General features: G+C 34.2%; 1 pseudogene; it reads right to left on the bottom strand.

The window, feature by feature from the left end:
* Positions 1-10,812: 10,812 nt before the first annotated feature.
* LOC120201006 lies at positions 10,813-14,403 on the bottom strand (annotated as a pseudogene).
* Positions 14,404-18,008: the final 3,605 nt, after the last annotated feature.

The raw sequence follows: 18,008 nt of genomic DNA, 5'->3' as shown, positions 1-18,008 counted from the left end.
AAATGAATAATATTTGTTACTACATGCGATATCAATGGACCTCAGCTCAACATAAAGATCTGTAAATATCTGAACCAATAAGGAAAATATGTTTATATGTATCTGCACGTTCTTCGGCATCATCTGGTAGTTCTGTATTACTGAGCTTTCCGAAGCTCACTCTATTACTCACTATTGTAGGTGAAAAGAATTGTACCAGTGCAGTTATCGACATCAGTAAATGAATTCTTCCGGCGTTGTTTCCAGAGAATGGTACATGTGATTAGGGGGCATGTAATTGTATTTTATTTTATATACGAGTCTGAAAATCTGTTTTATTTTTAAATAGTGACAAATGATTTTATAAGTTTACATGCTCTGACAAAAAATTTAAATTTTCTGCTATTTTTACAGTGGGTCGCTCCGGTGGCCCTAATATAAGAGAATTGATGGAAGTTTTATTTCTACAATTATGTGACATGAGTGAATTTCGAGGACGAAATTCTTTTAAGGAGGGGAGAATTGTAACACCCCAATTTAGGGGCTAAATTTAAGGAATTATAAATTGGTGGATTTAATTGGTATTTTAAAAGAAACGATAGATTAAATTGTAAAATTTCAAAGTTGGCAGACCGTTTTAAGAAGTGTAGTAAGTTCAGTGACTAAACTCATGGTTTGCCCATTTTTATTATGAGTTGAATTATAAATCCCCCATTCTCGTATGTTTTCTGGAAAAATTTTCCAGTTTTTCCTCTTCATCAACCCTCATTTGAACTCCGATCTACTCGCCGTCCGACATCCGATTGATGAACCGAAACCACTATCGTGTTCGTTGTCGATCGAAGAACAAAACTCCTAAAACCTTTCGTTGTGAATCGTCGCCGTTCGTCATTAATTTTAGTCGGAAGTATCGTCGGTAATAACTCGATTTCAGTTGGCTTTTCGTCGATTCACGACGATTCGATGATCTGTTTACAACACCTCCCGCACCATCGTGTTCCTTGCATCGTTCCGCGTCTGCCGGTGTCATCCTTGGTCTCCGATAACGGCACCGCGTGAGGAGGTAAAGCGGTTAAATTTTCCGATTTGTTGAAATCGAGCTCTCCGCCATTCAAAATTGTGAATCGAGCTTTGTAAGTATCTCAAAATAGCTCAAAATAATTTTTAGGAATTTTTCTAGGAATTTTTCGACACCATAATACTGTTTACGCGCCCCCACTGCGCGTGGGGAAGAAAAAAATGACCGATTTGATCGGTTTTGGAGCTATTTTGACCGATTTGACCGGTTCCAACCCGACCCGACCCGTTTACCCAACCCAACCAGTTGACCAAAACTTTGACGGGCTTTAATCGGGCATTAAAAGACCTTTAACTTTGACCGAGTATACTTATCTTGTCATTTTTCGACGTTCTAAATCAGATTCCCCAGTCCGTTTTTCGAAATTCAGACCCAAAGGCCTCGAAATTGTCAGTCAAACCCGTTGACTTTGACCGAAAATTCCAAATTTTCGAAAAGTCATATTTTATGCTTTCGACGTCCTGAATCCGAATCCGAAGTCCGTTTCACCAAATTCGAACCTGGTAAGTTGTTTTTCACTGATTAATCATTCGATCCGTTTTTCAGAATTAAGCTCCGTTTTTTATGTAATTTCTGTTGGCATGAAAGGTCGATGAAATATTGGAAGATGATTTCAAGATCAAGGGCGTTCGAATGGAATTTTATGGTCGATCAGTATTACACAGAAATCGAGGTAATACTTTACTACCTCTTTATGCTTTATGGAACATGTGAATATTGGTAAATGTTTGAATAAGATAATGTTGGTCTCATTTGTGTACTTAATGAATTCTTACACTCGATCCGAACACAGTAGAAATTTGGCAACTGATTATGGTTCAGATGATTAATATAGAAGATTGAGAGATTGTTAGAATTAAATTACAAGTTTGTGATTAGTGATAAATGAATCAACCCTGGATTTGTAATTTATATGTTATATCAACAACGGTTAAATATTAAAGATACTCGGATGAGAAATCATGAGAATATTCTGATAAGGTAAAATTATGAAAATACCCTTATAGTAGGATGATAAGAATTGTCCATGGAAGTTGGTTAATAACTCTAAAAGGACATATTGATCCGATATAACTACTGATGTGCATAAGAAATGTAGTTTACTTGGAAATTATGGATAACCGGTTTTTAACCCCAAGAGGATTTTTGGAAGATACTAGAAGTCTGTTAAGGAATCATTTCAAGATCAGAGAAGGTTCGAGAAAATAATTAATTATAGGATCTCCAAATTATATTATTTTTGTTAAGAGTTAATACCGAAATTATCTAGATAAGAAATTACGAAAATACCCTTGAGAGGTAAAATAGTCTGAGTTAACCCTGAATGATAAAGTACTTTGAGGATTCATGCTTAACTCGATTAAGTACAGATTTAATTATTAAAATCCTATCTTTGTACATAAAATTCCTGATAACCTGTTTGTAACTTCTGAGAAGACAGTGACCTGAAAATTCAGAGTTAAGAATAAATTATCGAGGGTGTTTTTGTGTCAGAATTGTTTGAAAGGTCTGGAATAAATGATAAGTTGGAATTAAATAATCAGTAATGACTCAAAAGTTGATTTAGGGACAATAATTGTTGGTATTAAAGAGTGAATACCTGGTAGGACAACGAATGGACCAGTCAACATGCATTAGTTTTGGGAGTTGTTAAACTTAAGTTATTTTAATAATCCGATAAATTAATGCCAACTGTAAATGTCCTAAATCTTCATTTCTTCCTTATCAGCTCAAGTTATATTCTGAATAACTGATGATTCTATTAGTTATTGAACTATTCCTATAGTGATTCTAAATACCGACATTCTATTGGTAAACTGAAGATCCGTGTTTCTCTGCCTTATAAGATTATCCAGTGCCTCTAAATAATATCCATAAACTCTGGTGTGTTCCCTACTCACATGAATATTTTATCTGATTTTCGATTTGAATTCTGATATGATACTTGACATGGATTCTGATATGATATCTGATATGGATTCTGATCTGATACTTGACTTGGATTCTGATCTGACACTTGACCTGGATTTTGATATGATACTTGACCTGATTTATGTTTTGATTTTTGATATATCCGTTTACAGATAGACATATTTTACTTGGGGATAATGTTGGAGGAAGTATACTTGGAGACTCCTCGGCTGTGTGCTCATGGCCTTACTTATCGGCTCCTCGGCTATGTGCTCAGGGCCTTACTTACCAGCTCCTCGGCTGTGTGCTCAGAGCCTACTGGACTTGATGGTGGGTGTATGGTTCTGGGGAACCTACACATTTTGGACTTGACGGATTGGGGTATATATATATATATATATGTTTTAAAAAGATCTGAAAAGTTACTTGATTTTTGGGAACACACTAGAAAACCTGTTCTGATCTCCTGAACCTAGACATTCGAAATATTTCCATCTGAAATGAATACTATTTGTTACTACATGCGATATCAATGGACCTCAACTCAACAGAAAGATCTGTAAATATCTGAACCAATAAGGAAAATATGTTTATATGTATCTGCACGTTCTTCAGCATCATCGGGTAGTTTTGTATTACTGAGCTTTCCGAAGCTCACTCTATTACTCACTATTGCGGGTGAAAAGATTGTACCAGTGCAGTTATCGACATCAGTAAATGAATTCTTCCGGCGTTGTTTCCAGAGAATGGTACATGTGATTAGGGGGCGTGTAATTGTATTTTGTTTTATATACGAGTCTGAAAATCTATTTTATTTTTAAATAGTGACAAATGATTTTATAAGTTTACATGTTCTGATAAAAAAAATTTAAGTTTTCTGCTATTTTTACAGTAGGTCGCTATGGTGACCTTAATGTGACACTCTAGATCGGATCAGGTTACCCGCATCGGTCTGAGGGAGTTATATTTAGTGGTATCAGAGCTATGGTTTAAGTTAAAATTTTCAAGTTAGATCGGTCGGTCGAATTTTAAAAGATGTCTAATTAGTACATGTTCCTAGACTACAATCGTACCTCTCTGAGCTGGAACTCCAGCGCTGAGTCCCTATATGTAGCGAGTAAACAGAAGTTTCTATCCGTTAAGGTTGTACTTATACAAAATGGAATATCAGTAGCATCTGTCTAAACACTGTGAAGTACCTCACGAGCCATGTGAGAGTTATTTATCTGAAAAATTCTGACTTGAATCTGGAAATGAAATTGGGCTATGCTACTGCTCTATGACCCTATTCGCATGACATAGACTAAATTGATTACATAAGGAAATTTTTGTTCATATTCTTTTATTGAAATGAGGAAAAGTTATTATAAGAATGTATGCTCAGCTGGTTAAGGATTAGTGGAAGATCCGTACTTTTGTAAAAGCTACTTAAAGATATGAGAGAACTGATGAAAGTTTTATTTCTGCAATTATGTGACATTAGTGAATTTCGAGGACGAAATTCTTTTAAGGAGGAGAGAATTGTAACACCCCAATTTAGGGGCTAAATTTAAGGAATTATAAATTGGTGGATTTAATTGGTATTTTAAAAGAAACGGTGGATTAAATTATAAAATTTCAAAGTTGGCAGACCGTTTTAAGAAGTGTAGTAAGTCCAGTGACTAAACTCGTGGTTTACCAATTTTTATTATGAGTTGAATTATAAATCCCCCATTCTCGTATGTTTTTTGGAAAACTTTTCCAGTTTTTCCTCTTCATCAACCCTCCTTTGAACTCCGATCTACTCACCGTCCGACCTCTGATCGACGAACCGAAACCACTATCGTGTTCGTTGTCGATCGAGGAACAAAACCCCTCAAACCTTTTTGTTGTGAATCGTCACCGTTCGTCGTTAATTTTAGTCGGAAGTATCATCGGTAATAGCTCGATTTCAGTTGGTTTTTCGTCGATTCACGACGATCCGATGATCCGTTTACGACATCTCCCGCACCATCGTGTTCGTTAAATCGTTTCGAGTCCGTCGGTGTCATCCTTGGTCTCCGTCGACGGCACCGCGTGAGGAGGTAAAGCGGTTAAAGTTTCTGATTTGTTGAAATCGAGCTCTCAACCATTCAAAATTGTGAACCGAGCTTTGTAAGTATCTCGAAATCGCTCAAAATAATTTTTAGGAATTGTTTCGGGAATTTCCCGACACCATAGCACTGTTCACGCGCCCCCACTGTGCGTGGGGAAGAAAAAATGACCGGTTTGACCGGTTTTGGAGCTGGTTTGACTGGTTCCAACTTGACCCGACCCGTTTACCCGACCCAACCCGTTGACCCGTTGACCGGTGTTGACCAAAGTTGACCAAAACTTTGACGGGCTTTGACAGTGCATTAAACGACCTTTGACTTTGACCGAGTATACCTATCCTGACATTTTTTGACGTTCCAAATCAGATTACGCAGTTCGTTTTTCGAAATTCAGACCCAAAGGCCTCGAAATTGCCAGTCAAACCCGTTTACTTTGACCGAAAATTCCAAATTTTCGACAAGTCATATTTTATGCTTTCGATGTCCTGAATCCGAATCTGAAGTCCATTTCACCAAATTCGAACCCAGTAAGCTGTTTTTCACTGATTTATCATCCGATTCGATCCGTTTTTTAGAATTAAGCTCTGTTTTTTATGTAATTTCTGTTGGTATGGATCCGAGGAAATATTGGAAGATCATTTCAAGATCGAGGGCGTTCGAATTTGAATTTTATGGTCGATCAATATTGCATGGAAATTTAAGTAATACTTTACTACCTCTTTATGCTTTATGGAACATGTGAATATTGATAAATGTATGAATAAGATAATGTTGGTCTCATTTGTGTAGTTAATGAATTCTTACACTCGATCCGAACACAGTAGAAATTTGGCAAATTATTATGGTTTAGATGATTAATATAGGAGATTGAGAGATTGTTAGAATTAAATTACAAGTTTGTGATTAGTGATAAATGAATCAGCCCTGGATTTGTAATTTATATGTTATATCAACAAAGGTTAAATATTAAAATACTCGGATGAGAAATCATGAGAATATTCTGATAGGGTAAAATTACAAAAATACCCTTATATTGTAGGATGATAAGAATTGTCCCTGAAGTTGGTTAAAACTCTAAAAAGACATATTGATCCGATATAACTACTGATGTGCATAAGAAATGTAGCTTACTTGGAAATTATGGATAACCGATTTTTAACCCCAAGAGGATTTATGGAAGAGACTAAAAGTCTGTTAAGGAATCATTTAAAGATCAGAAAAGGTTCGAGAAAACAATTAATTATAAGATCTCCAAATTATATTATTTTTGTTAAGAGTTAATACCGAAATTATCTATGAAAATTCCCTTGAGAGGTAAAATAGTCCGAGTTAACCCTGAATGAGAAAGTACTTTAAGGATTCATACTTAACTCGATTAAGTAAGGATTTAATTGTTAAAATCCTATCTTTGTACAGAAAATTCCTGATAACCTGTTTGTAACTTCTGAGAAGACAGTGACCTGAAAATTCAGAGTTAAGAATAAATTGTCGAGGGTGTTCTTGTGTCAGAATTGTTTGAAAGGTCTGGAATAAATGATAAGTTGGAATTAAATAATAAGACAGAATGGAAAGAAATGATTGAAATACACCGGATCTGTAAAATGACCAGAATACCCTTGTAATAGAAATGACCCAAGAATATCACCAAGCTCAGGAATGATTGGATATCCTCGAGCTCTGTAATGAATGGAATAAAACTAAACGCCAAAATAACCAAAATACCCTTATGGCCTATACTGAGTAAATGTCTTAGATTAATTAAGGAATCCAAATAAGCATAGGTATTGGATTACCTTTAAAAGTAATGGAACACAATTTAAGTGAATAGATCAACCCTAAAGCTATATCAATACCTGAATGACATAGATATTACTTGAATGCGTGTTCGTCTTCTCAAGTTTGGCTCGATGATAATTTTGGAAGTATTCAACTCAGCTCAACTCTAGATTGCATTCAGTACTAAGAATTGGACGTTTGTTCGATAAATCAACTACGAAGACCAAATTGAATGGATCGAAAGTACAATATGTATCTGAAATTAGGAACGTTTGAATTACTCTGGAAATTCCCGAAGTAACTGGAATGGACTTGAATGCTAAATGAACTAAGTAACCTCAATGACTGAGGATTAAGTAAGTGATTAGGATAAGTCTGGAAATTTGGATGAACTTACATGATGTATCATCTCTATGGATTATGAACCACAAATCAAGTACATCAGCATTTCATGGTATCGTGGAAGCGTGAAAAAGAAATAAAAACCATTAGAGTATTTGTTCGTATCCTTAAGATATGTTCAATGATGACTCAAAAGTTGATTTAGGGACAATAATTATTGGTATTAAAGAGTGAATACCTGATATGACAACGAATGGACCGGTCAACATGCATTATTTTTTGGAGTTGTTAAACTTAAGTTATTTCAATAATCCGATAAATCGATGCCGATGTAAATGTCCTGAATCTTCATTTCTTCCTTATCAGCTCAAGTTATATTCTGAATAACTGGTGATTCTGTTAGTTATTGAACTATTCCTATAGTGATTCTAAATACCGACATTCTATTGGTAAACTAAAGATCTGTGTTTCTCTGCCTTATAAGATTATCCAGTCCCTCTAAATAATATCCATAAACTCTGGTGTGTTCCCTACTCATATGAATATTTTATCTGATTTTCGATTTGAATTCTGATCTGATACTTGACATGGATTCTGATCTGATATCTGACATGGATTCTGATCTGATACTTGACTTGGATTCTGATCTGATACTTGACCTGGATTTTGATATGATACTTGACCTGATTTATGTTTTGATTTTTGATATATCCGTTTACGGACAGACATATTTTACTTGGGGGTAATGTTGGAGGAAATATACCTGGAGGCTCCTCGACTGTGTGCTCAGGGCCTTACTTACCAGCTCCTCGGCTGTGTGCTCAAAGCCTACTGGACTTGACGGTGGGTGTATGGTTCTGGGGAACCTATACATTTTGGACTTGACGGATGGGGGTATATATATATATATATGTTTTAAAAAGATCTGAAAAGTTACATGATTTTTGGGAACACACTAGAAAACCTGTTCTGATCTCCTGAACCTAGACATTCGAAATATTTCCATCTGAAATGAATGCTATTTGTTACTACATGCGATATCAATGGACCTCAGCTCAACATAAAGATCTGTAAATATCTGAACCAATAAGGAAAATCTGTTTATCTGTATATGCACGTTCTTCAGCATCATCTGGTAGTTCTGTATTACTGAGCTTTCCGAAGCTCACTCTATTACTCACTATTGCAGGTGAAAAGAATTGTACCAGTGCAGTTATCGACATCAGTTAATGAATTCTTCCGGCGTTGTTTCCAGAGAATAGTACATGTGATTAGAGGCATGTAATTGTATTTTGTTTTATATACGAGTCCGAAAATATGTTTTATTTTTAAATAGTGACAAATGATTTTATAAGTTTACATGTTCTGATAAATATTTTTAAATTTTCCGCTATTTTTATAGTGGGTCACTCCGGTGGCCCTAATGTGACACTTTAGATCGGATCGGGTTACCCGCATCGGTCTGAGGGGTTTAATAAATGCTTGAAGGTGAATATTATTGGTCACAATAAATTAATATCCTTTTCAAATTTGTATCCATAGTGATTTTTAAGTAAATAAAACTTCGAACTCAATTTTTTTTTAATTTTAAATATAAGGTAATTTATTAGGTATCAATTTCTTGGCGTTGTGGGGTGCTAACCCTTCCCTATGCATAACCAATTCTCGAATCTGTTTTATGATTTTCATAGACTAAAATTGGTTTTTTATAAAATAAAATATTTTATTAAAATTACTCGATTTTAGTGTTACAACGACACCTTAAAATGATTGGTGGAAACTCTCAAACATTTCATTTCAAAATCATTTAAAAAATCCATCATAACAACTAGTCGACTTTCCCCCCGAAAAATCGGAAAAGAACATTTGGGAACTAGTTTCATGCACCATTGATGTAAAGCATCTCTTAGGGACCTTTTACAATATCAAATCGGTTGAATGTTGCTTGTTGTGGTCCACATACAATAGTGGTGAGTAGGGATTTAAATAACAATTTATCATCATAGTAGCGACTTTTATATGACGGTAATGATATCCTCAATAATTGCAATAACATTCACTATGTTTGTAATGATAATAAGCATAATAATCGAAAACGTGAATGTATCGTAATTTATATCCCTAATGGTGAGAGTAAGATGCAAGATCAAAGTGACGCATCCCAATATATTATTCGGGCCAGCTGTGAGTAGCGTTCAAAGGCCTCTTCTTCAAGATTGGAATCCTAATAAAATGTGGGCAGACGCCGTGTATTTTTGGGGTTTAGGTCTGAAAAAGCGCACTTGCTTGATGGGCTAAGATATTGAAAAGGAAATTAGATCAAATCGTTGAAGACAGCTAATACAACACCGGAAAAGGTTGAGAATATATTAAACCAAGGACCATGCTTCCTGATAATCACACTATTTAATCTTAATTGTTTTTTTATTTTGATGAATCATCATCGTGCCAAAGTCGTGGGTGGTAGTTTAAAATGAATATAGATTGCTTATGACAAAGCATGCAAATCCCGGGGCATGCGCCAATAATGGTCTTACTTTTAGGTTTTAGTATAAAGTCAATCTGATGTCTCATTAAATTTAAAATCTGTTGGAACATGTCAAAATCCTCCCTTTTCTTCATCATCATCCAAAGTCAAAACTTAAATATTATGATTTGTAAGAGATGTTTATTCGAATTTGGTTATTTAATTCTTTAATTGTTTTTTAATATAATATTTTAAAAAGGTAAATTACACCATTTGGCTCTTATTTTGATCATAAAGTTTAAACATTCTAATTTATTCACTCAAATTTAAACATTTCTTCAATGGTTGATCGTCGTCAACATCTTAGGTAAGACATTTGCCCTTTTTTTGCCACCCGAGTGCTTCCACATGTTGAACCCAACACACACCTCACCGTCAACATCTTAGGTAAGACATTTGCCTTTTTTTTCCCGAGTGCTTCCACATGTTGAACCTAAGGGATGGGCATGGGTCGGGTTGGGTCAAGTTTTTGGTTCACCCGACCCGAGAACAAGAGAGCCTCCACCCGAGATCCGACTCGACCTGACCAAAACAAGGTTTCACCCGACTCGAAATAATAAAAAAATTATTTTTATTCAATAAAAACAGTGACTTAATTAAAAAAAAATTTATATAAAAGGTATTATTGTAATTATCTCTAAATATATATGGTAAAATTATATATTTTTTCGGTCGGGTCGGGTCGATTTTTTTCACCTTAAACCCGAACCCGACCCAAACCTAAAATTTTTTAAGAAAAATCCGATCCGATCGGGTCGGGTTTAAATGCCCATCCCTAGTTGAACCCAACACACACCGACGCCTCACTTGCTCTGAGCGCTTACCTTTGATCTTGTGAAATTGTTTGGGAGTGTTTATAGGTTGGATAATACGGGAAAGGGTTTGATTTCTGGATCAAGTTCAGTGAGGGTGTTGCTGATGAAGGTGCGACCAATGAGTGTGTTACCAAGAAGAGTGAAAATTTTGGTTTGAGGTTTGTTCAATGTTTGAATCGACAATTTTATGTTGGGAATTATGAGAACTGTTTGGGATTGAAGGCTTCGAAGCCAGAACAGTAAAAAGATAGCGAAACAGGAAGCTATGCAATCAAAAGTAGAGCAAATCGACACAAATGTAACATCGACACGAGAAAAATTAATGTTATTTTCCAGTCAACATGGAAAAACCACAACTCTATTAGCCATTCTGACAAAGAAAAAAGCACAAACGATTGCCTCTCTGTTAATCCGCATTCACATCATAAGATACCCAAAGTAAAATAAACAAAACTAGTTAAACAGTAATCACATTTTTCTTGAAATTGAGTAAGTCCTTAAGCAGCAACTTCAGTTAACCGGAACTTCAACCATATGTGGCGCGGATGGTGTCATTTTAGTTGCAGTAGTCATTGGAGAAACACAAGTCTCAGGTAGTGGTTGCAGGAACTCGGTATAGTGGAACTCAATCTGTAGTCGGTGATGTAGCGGTGTTGATGCCATTAAACCCTTCTTGATATCTGCCTGCAACTCCCTAATAGGTATAGCAGCCAAAAAGCTCTTTATGTATTCCTTGCAGGATTCCTTGCCTTGAAAGACAACCCCCTCACTGTCCTCACTCTTGATCGATTTCTCGGGTTTGATTACTACAGCCCCTGCAACTGAACCCTCCTTCCCGTTGGCCTGTTTAACCTCTAAATTATTTGGTTCGGTTATTGCTGCAGCTATCTGTTGATCACCAATTGACTTATCATCTGATGATTGAGCTTCATTCGGTAGCTTGTGAATTACGGTATTGCAGTCAAATTTCAAGATATAAGCTTGATTACATCCCTCATAAAGCCTCTCTCCTAATGTGTCAATTATATAGTAAGCTTCTGGTTCAACCTTGAGGATAAAAAAATGGTCGTTCCAACTAACAATGTAAACCTCAGGTTGATCACTGTTTGGACATTCTGAACCAGCACGACTGATCTCATCCCATATGTTATCGAAAGACATTGCACCATGCAAAAAGTCAAATCTTCCCTCATCCATCCCCTCTGGATGGAAAAACCCGATAAAGGACTTTCTTGGTACTACAGAAAGAGGACGTACTTTTGCTTGGAGAACCGTCTCGAGATCGAAGTGCTTGTCAGGGAACCGCTCCCTATAGGATTCATTCTCACAGAGGTTCCTCCATTCCAATGAACCTTCTCTGATCAAACTATCAAATTGAGACTTAATAGGCATCATATCACGGTTATTCTGAAGCCAATCGGCAATAACAGCAACAAGGGCAGTACAAGCGCTTTCACCGGCTGCTCGCTCACTCCGCTGATCAATAGAAGCAAAAAAGACTGCGATTGAAGCTTCATGTTTCCATCGCGGCTTACCACTTCTTTCTGTTCCCAATTGCCAATAGCAAAATTATCGTCCCCAAATTCAGAAGCAGATGTACGGTTAGTGGATGAATCTTTATAGCCCTTGTATGACTGCCAAACCAAATTATAGTCATATTCAGAACCTTATATGCTTCGGTAATACTAGTGATGGAACATGAAAATTGATAATAGTTTTAGGAAAAGATTATAAAAACATGAATCTTAGTAGGTGCATGAACTTATAAGAGAATGCTATTTAAGAATCAACAAAAACTCTTACCCCGGGTGCATGAGATTCATCGGAGCTAACCTGACGACGGTCAAAATCAATGTCATCTCCACCTTCTTCTCCATAGCCCTTTTTCAACAATGGTTCCCCTTTTGCTTTAGGAGACATGAAACTCAGCTTCCTTTTTCTCCAAGACAATATGCTGCGCTTGGAACTCCGCAGCAGGGATGGCTCCGACACTGGCGTAACAGAATCCTCAACATTTGAACAGCCAACATCCGACTTACGGTTGCTGTAGTACACCCAATCCTCATCTCCCTCACTGATCCTCATGCTGGAGTAAATCGATCTTCCTGCATATTTTGTATCTGCCAGAGTACCATAACTAAATGACTTCCGGACAGCAGAGTCTTCCGTCACCTCATCCGACTCTCCTTCCTCGGAACCGTCAAGTGAATCGGTGTCCAATGGATACTCACCATCATCACTCCTAGCAGAACACCTTCCTTCACTGCCTTCATCCTCTCGACATGCTTTTTTCGCTCCTCTGGCAGAAACATACTCTTTAAAAAATTTCACTTTCCTTAGACCAGCTTTAATTGCAGAAATCTCATCCTTTTCCATTGCAACAGTTTCTCCAGACCCAACAGGTGATGCAACAAGCATTAACGCACGCTCTACAGATTGGTAGGTTTCTTGAGTAGTTCTTAGTTCCAAAAGGCTAAGCAATATCTACAAGATGAATTACAGCTCAAAATTAGAATACATGAAAACCAAAAGAAAATGGATGAAAAGAACATAGTAGATCGTAGACTTCTGTGCAATAAAGACTCTAAGAAGCACATACACGGAGTTGGGGACCAGGCTCCACAGCACCGGTGGAGAGAACAAGAGGTATGTTTAACTCGAACTCTTTCTGTTCAGCGGCCAAAGCATATTCAGCAAGATTCAATGATGCTGTCCCAACAACAGGAACCTTGTTCTTCGATCCCTGGCTCAAACCCTTCATCGAGCAAGATAACTTGTTGAAACCAACACTAGGACATAATAACAAAAATAACCCCATACAACTATGACAATGCATGTTCAAGAGGTAACTAATCCACCACAAAATCTAAATATCATGTTTAATAAAAAATAAAACAATCAAAACTTCAGACAGAAAAGAATAAGCGAAAGGAACATAAAAACAGGTCAAAATAGCAGCTTCCAACACTTTCTATGGAATAAAATTAGCAAACTTTTAAAATATTACCAAACAATCCGACAGTCAACTTCCCTAAAGAAACAAAACAACCAGTCTAATTGTCTAAAAGACATTCAGTTCAACCAAATTAATAGTAGAAATTATTCTAAATATTAAATCCAATGTTATGAACTTGTACAGAACGGATCAGTTTAAAAATCTTCACCAGAATAGCATCCTCAAGGAAAACAAAAACATAATGAAAACACAGAAAATATAACAAAAAGTTCATAGAAAGAAAACCAACAATTTAAAAATTAAAAAACCCTGAAATTTCTAAAAACCAACATTTTTTTTTTAAATGTTACCTTTATACTTACATTCAAGGCGGAGAAAGCGATCTCCCAAGGATGAAATGCACTGTCTTTATAGGCCGACAAATTACAAAGGGTTTGAAACTCCTCATCCCATACAACGACGCCGTTCTCGTCAACGCCGTCGACTTCTTTGGTGAAATTCCTCTTAACCGTTCGCCTTAAAGAACTGAGTGAAGCCTTTGGACCTTTCCATCGAACCTCGACCTTTACTTTCTCAAGCTTCTCCCAACCTTCCCCCACCAGATCCCACCCTTCTAATCTTCTTACAATTAACTTCACCTCGTACTTTTTCGAAACCAGAGGCGGCCATGGTCGCCACCTCATCATCTTCACCACCATTTTTTTAAAGAAAAAGACCCTTAAATTACTCGAATTGTTAATATTATAGTGAAACAAACGAAACCCAGAAATGCTATTTGATTTCTTTCTGGGTCTTTTTATACAAATCCCAAAAAAAAACTTGGGGTCACTTGAACAAAACACGAAGAAAACAAAGGATGGTTAGAGAAAGGATCAAAAATGGAGATTTTGATTGTTAGAAAAGGAATTGAATTGATTTTGAAGAAGAAAATGTTTGGTTTTTATAATAAGTACATATGAAGGGGTAAACTTTAAAGCAAGCATGAGGGGAGAGAAAGAGAGAGTATGGCTGTATTGTGGCCCTTGTGGGTATCGTCGGGGACGGATGTAACGGCGTAATTACGAGGTGGTTGACTTCCGTTTCTTTGCTTCCTTTTCTTTTTGTCTTTGAGGGTTTGGTTTATTTGGGGGATTCCAATTGCCTTTTCAGTTTATCTTTCCAATTTAGCTTGAATCACTTTTCCACAATATCACTATTTTTTAGATTTTAAAAATATTTTAATTGGCTTTTAAATTATGATAAACTATGTATTTAATTAACTACTGATTTTTAAATTCTATTTTAATTATCTAATTATTTTTTTAAAATATTATTGTGTTTTAGTTTTGTTTTGATCATCTCTTATTAAAGAATTAATGATGATATTGATGTATTATCATAAGGTCAATGATAGATCTTCATGGAGTCAAGAGGAGCCTTAGTTTCGTCAATTACTCTTTTAAGAAATAATTAATATTAAAAATAAATATTTTTAAAAAATAAATATATAAAATTTTACTAGACTCAATTAAAAAACTATATTTATGAAAATTAAAAAAATATTTTAACCCTCATTATAGTAAATTCCTAGTTCTGCTCCGACACAAGGTAATGTCACGTCATCATTGAAAAGAATTTATGATGACATTTATAATAACATTTATATTTATTTATTAACGACATATGATCAAAATATAGTATGATTTTGAGAGAGAAAAATAATTGAATGATTAAAACAAAATCACGAGAATATTTAGATGACTAAATATATAATTTACCCTTTAATTTATGCTCGACATAAAATCTTATCGGGTAAATTACGCATTTAATACTTAAACTATTATTTTGATCCGTTTTAGTATCTAAATTTTCAATTTTTTCAAAACCATACCTAGTGTTTAATTTTTATTTCATTTTAGTACCCGCCGTTCAAAACCTAAACTGTTTAGTACCTAAATTATCAATTTTGGCCCATTTTAGTACCTAAACTTTCAATTTTTTCAATATTTAACGTTAAATTTTGAACGGGATACTAAAATAAAACAAAAATTAAAGTTTTTAACGTCGTGGTAATAAAATGAAACAAAAATTAAACTTTATGTATAGTTATAAAAAAATTAAAAATTAGGTGCTAAAACTGATCAAAACTAATAGTTTTAGTACTAAACTCGTAATTTACCCAACCTTCTAATAGAATTTGGAATGATATAATAAATAATTCAGTTTTAAAATGAAATAAGTACTTGCCTTTTCTAAGTAAATACCAACTTATTCTCTAAGAAGAAGTACCTACAATTTTTTTCTTCAACTTTCAACATATATTTGGTAATGAAATCTTATTTCGATGTATAAATAAGTCTTGACCATGGTTTAATTTTGTATGGAAATTGTTTTAGCTATAGGCTGATTTTTGTTGTACTTTTTATTTGAACACCAAGAAAGAAAATAGGTGAAATTTATTTTCAAAGTTATTTTTGGATTTCTACATTCATCGTATTTTAAAAAAAAATCAATGTATCATTTAATTACATAAATGTTAAAGTAAAGAAAATTTAATTATTAAATTATTTTTAAATATTTTTACATTATGTCCTAACCATTAATGGACATTTGGTTCATGAGAATGTTGAATTACCTTGTTTGGTTTGTTTAGCATAAATGTAAAATTATAGTGTTTGGTTGGAGGAATATATGATTATTTGAATGCATAGTTTATTAAATTGCAAGATAATATTTATTCAAAAATAACTCTCATCCTTTTAACATTGAACGTTCACACCCCTAGCATCTATGGTGCTTAAATCCGGGTCCTCAAGGAATAACAACAATTCATTTACAGTGGAGGTCATATAGTTTGTGCTAAACTTTAATATTAAATTATAAATATTTGAATAAAAAATCATATAAATATTTTAATCATTATACTATCTAACTTTTGGGGAAAATACATTTAATATATAATTAGTATATCAAACTTATATTTTCAAATAATTTTTATAAGTATCATATTTATTTATATAAAATATTATATAATATAAAAAAAGAATATTATGATCTCGAACGGGAAAAATATTATTTTTAATGAATAAGAACTACTTTTTAATAATTTAGAATTAGATATTATTTTAAATACTTACATTTTTACAATAATATTATGTTTCACCTCATAAAATTACAAATAATTAATATATTGAATATTAAAAATATAAAATAATTTTAAATACTCAAATCTATTAATATTTTATTAAATTAAAATCTTTGTATATTATTATTATGTTTATAAATTTGAATAAAGTGCAAAAAATAAAAATTGAGAATGATTATTATAAAAAGAATTCATTAATCTAAAGGTATTTTTTTTCAAAGTGATGGAAATTGTTTGCTAACTAAAAATTTGGAAATAATGACATTTTCATCATTTTATCAAAAATTTACTACTAGTGAAAAAGATTATTCTTTGATAATCAGTTAACTAAACGTGAGAATGTAATTCTAAAAAATATTCTCCTTTATAATAATTTTTCCGCAAACCAAACACAATCTACGCTTACTTCGCAGGACCAACTGTCTATAGACCTGTCAAATTTGACTCGAACCCGATTTATTCGACCCAATATTCGATATTAACCCAAATATAATGATCAAATTTGATCTGAAACTCGAACCATACACGACCGAACTATATCCGATCAAAAATTTAATTAACCCAATATAGACCCATATCCGATTTGACCTTAATCGAAAACAATTCAAATCAAAATTAACCCAAACCGAAAGCAACCCGAATCGAAACAACTCGAACTAAAATTAACTCGAATCGAATTTAACCCAATCTGAAATTAATCCGAATCGAAAGCAATCTGAACCGAAAATCTATATATACTTGATTAGATTTATAATTGAATTAAGCCTAAATGATAAGATTAACAAACAAGAAGACATATTTTTACAAGAATATATCAATAATTCTTTATATACTTTATTAGACTTGTAACTAATTCAATCTGAATTGATTTGATCCAAAGGTTGACCCAAATCGAAAATCAATTGATCTGATATTGATTAAATCTAAATATCAACCGATCTGATATTGACCCAGACCAAATCTAACTGATCTGATATTAACCCGATCCAAAAATCAACCGATCCAATATTGATCTGAACCGAAAAACAACACATCTGATAATCACCTGACCTGTAAATTGACCCACCCGAAAATTGACCCGATCTGCTACCCGACCCGACCCAATTTACTATACACCCAAACTAAATTCGACCGACCTGAATAAATTAAACTGAATATAATCTAAACCCGAAACGACCTAACTCAAACTCGATCTGAATGAACCGTTTACTGCCTCCATCTGTCTATGAACCGTAAATTCCTTATAATTATCTCTTCAAACCTATTTATAGCAAGTTTTGACTGGTTCTTATACAGAATATATATATATATATAATATTTTATATATTTTTATTTGTTTTAATTTTTTTAAATCTATTTTTCTCATCATATCCGTCTTTGTGATTCCTTTAATATTAGATAAAGAGGACTAACACTATATAACTTTTC

This window comes from Hibiscus syriacus, unplaced genomic scaffold (genome assembly GCF_006381635.1).
Source record: "Hibiscus syriacus cultivar Baekdansim isolate YM2019G1 unplaced genomic scaffold, ASM638163v2 tig00006731_pilon, whole genome shotgun sequence".
NCBI classification, from domain to species: Eukaryota; Viridiplantae; Streptophyta; class Magnoliopsida; order Malvales; family Malvaceae; genus Hibiscus; species Hibiscus syriacus.
Note: the sequence above shows the minus strand (reverse complement) of the source record. Positions and strands in the feature narration are given on the sequence as shown.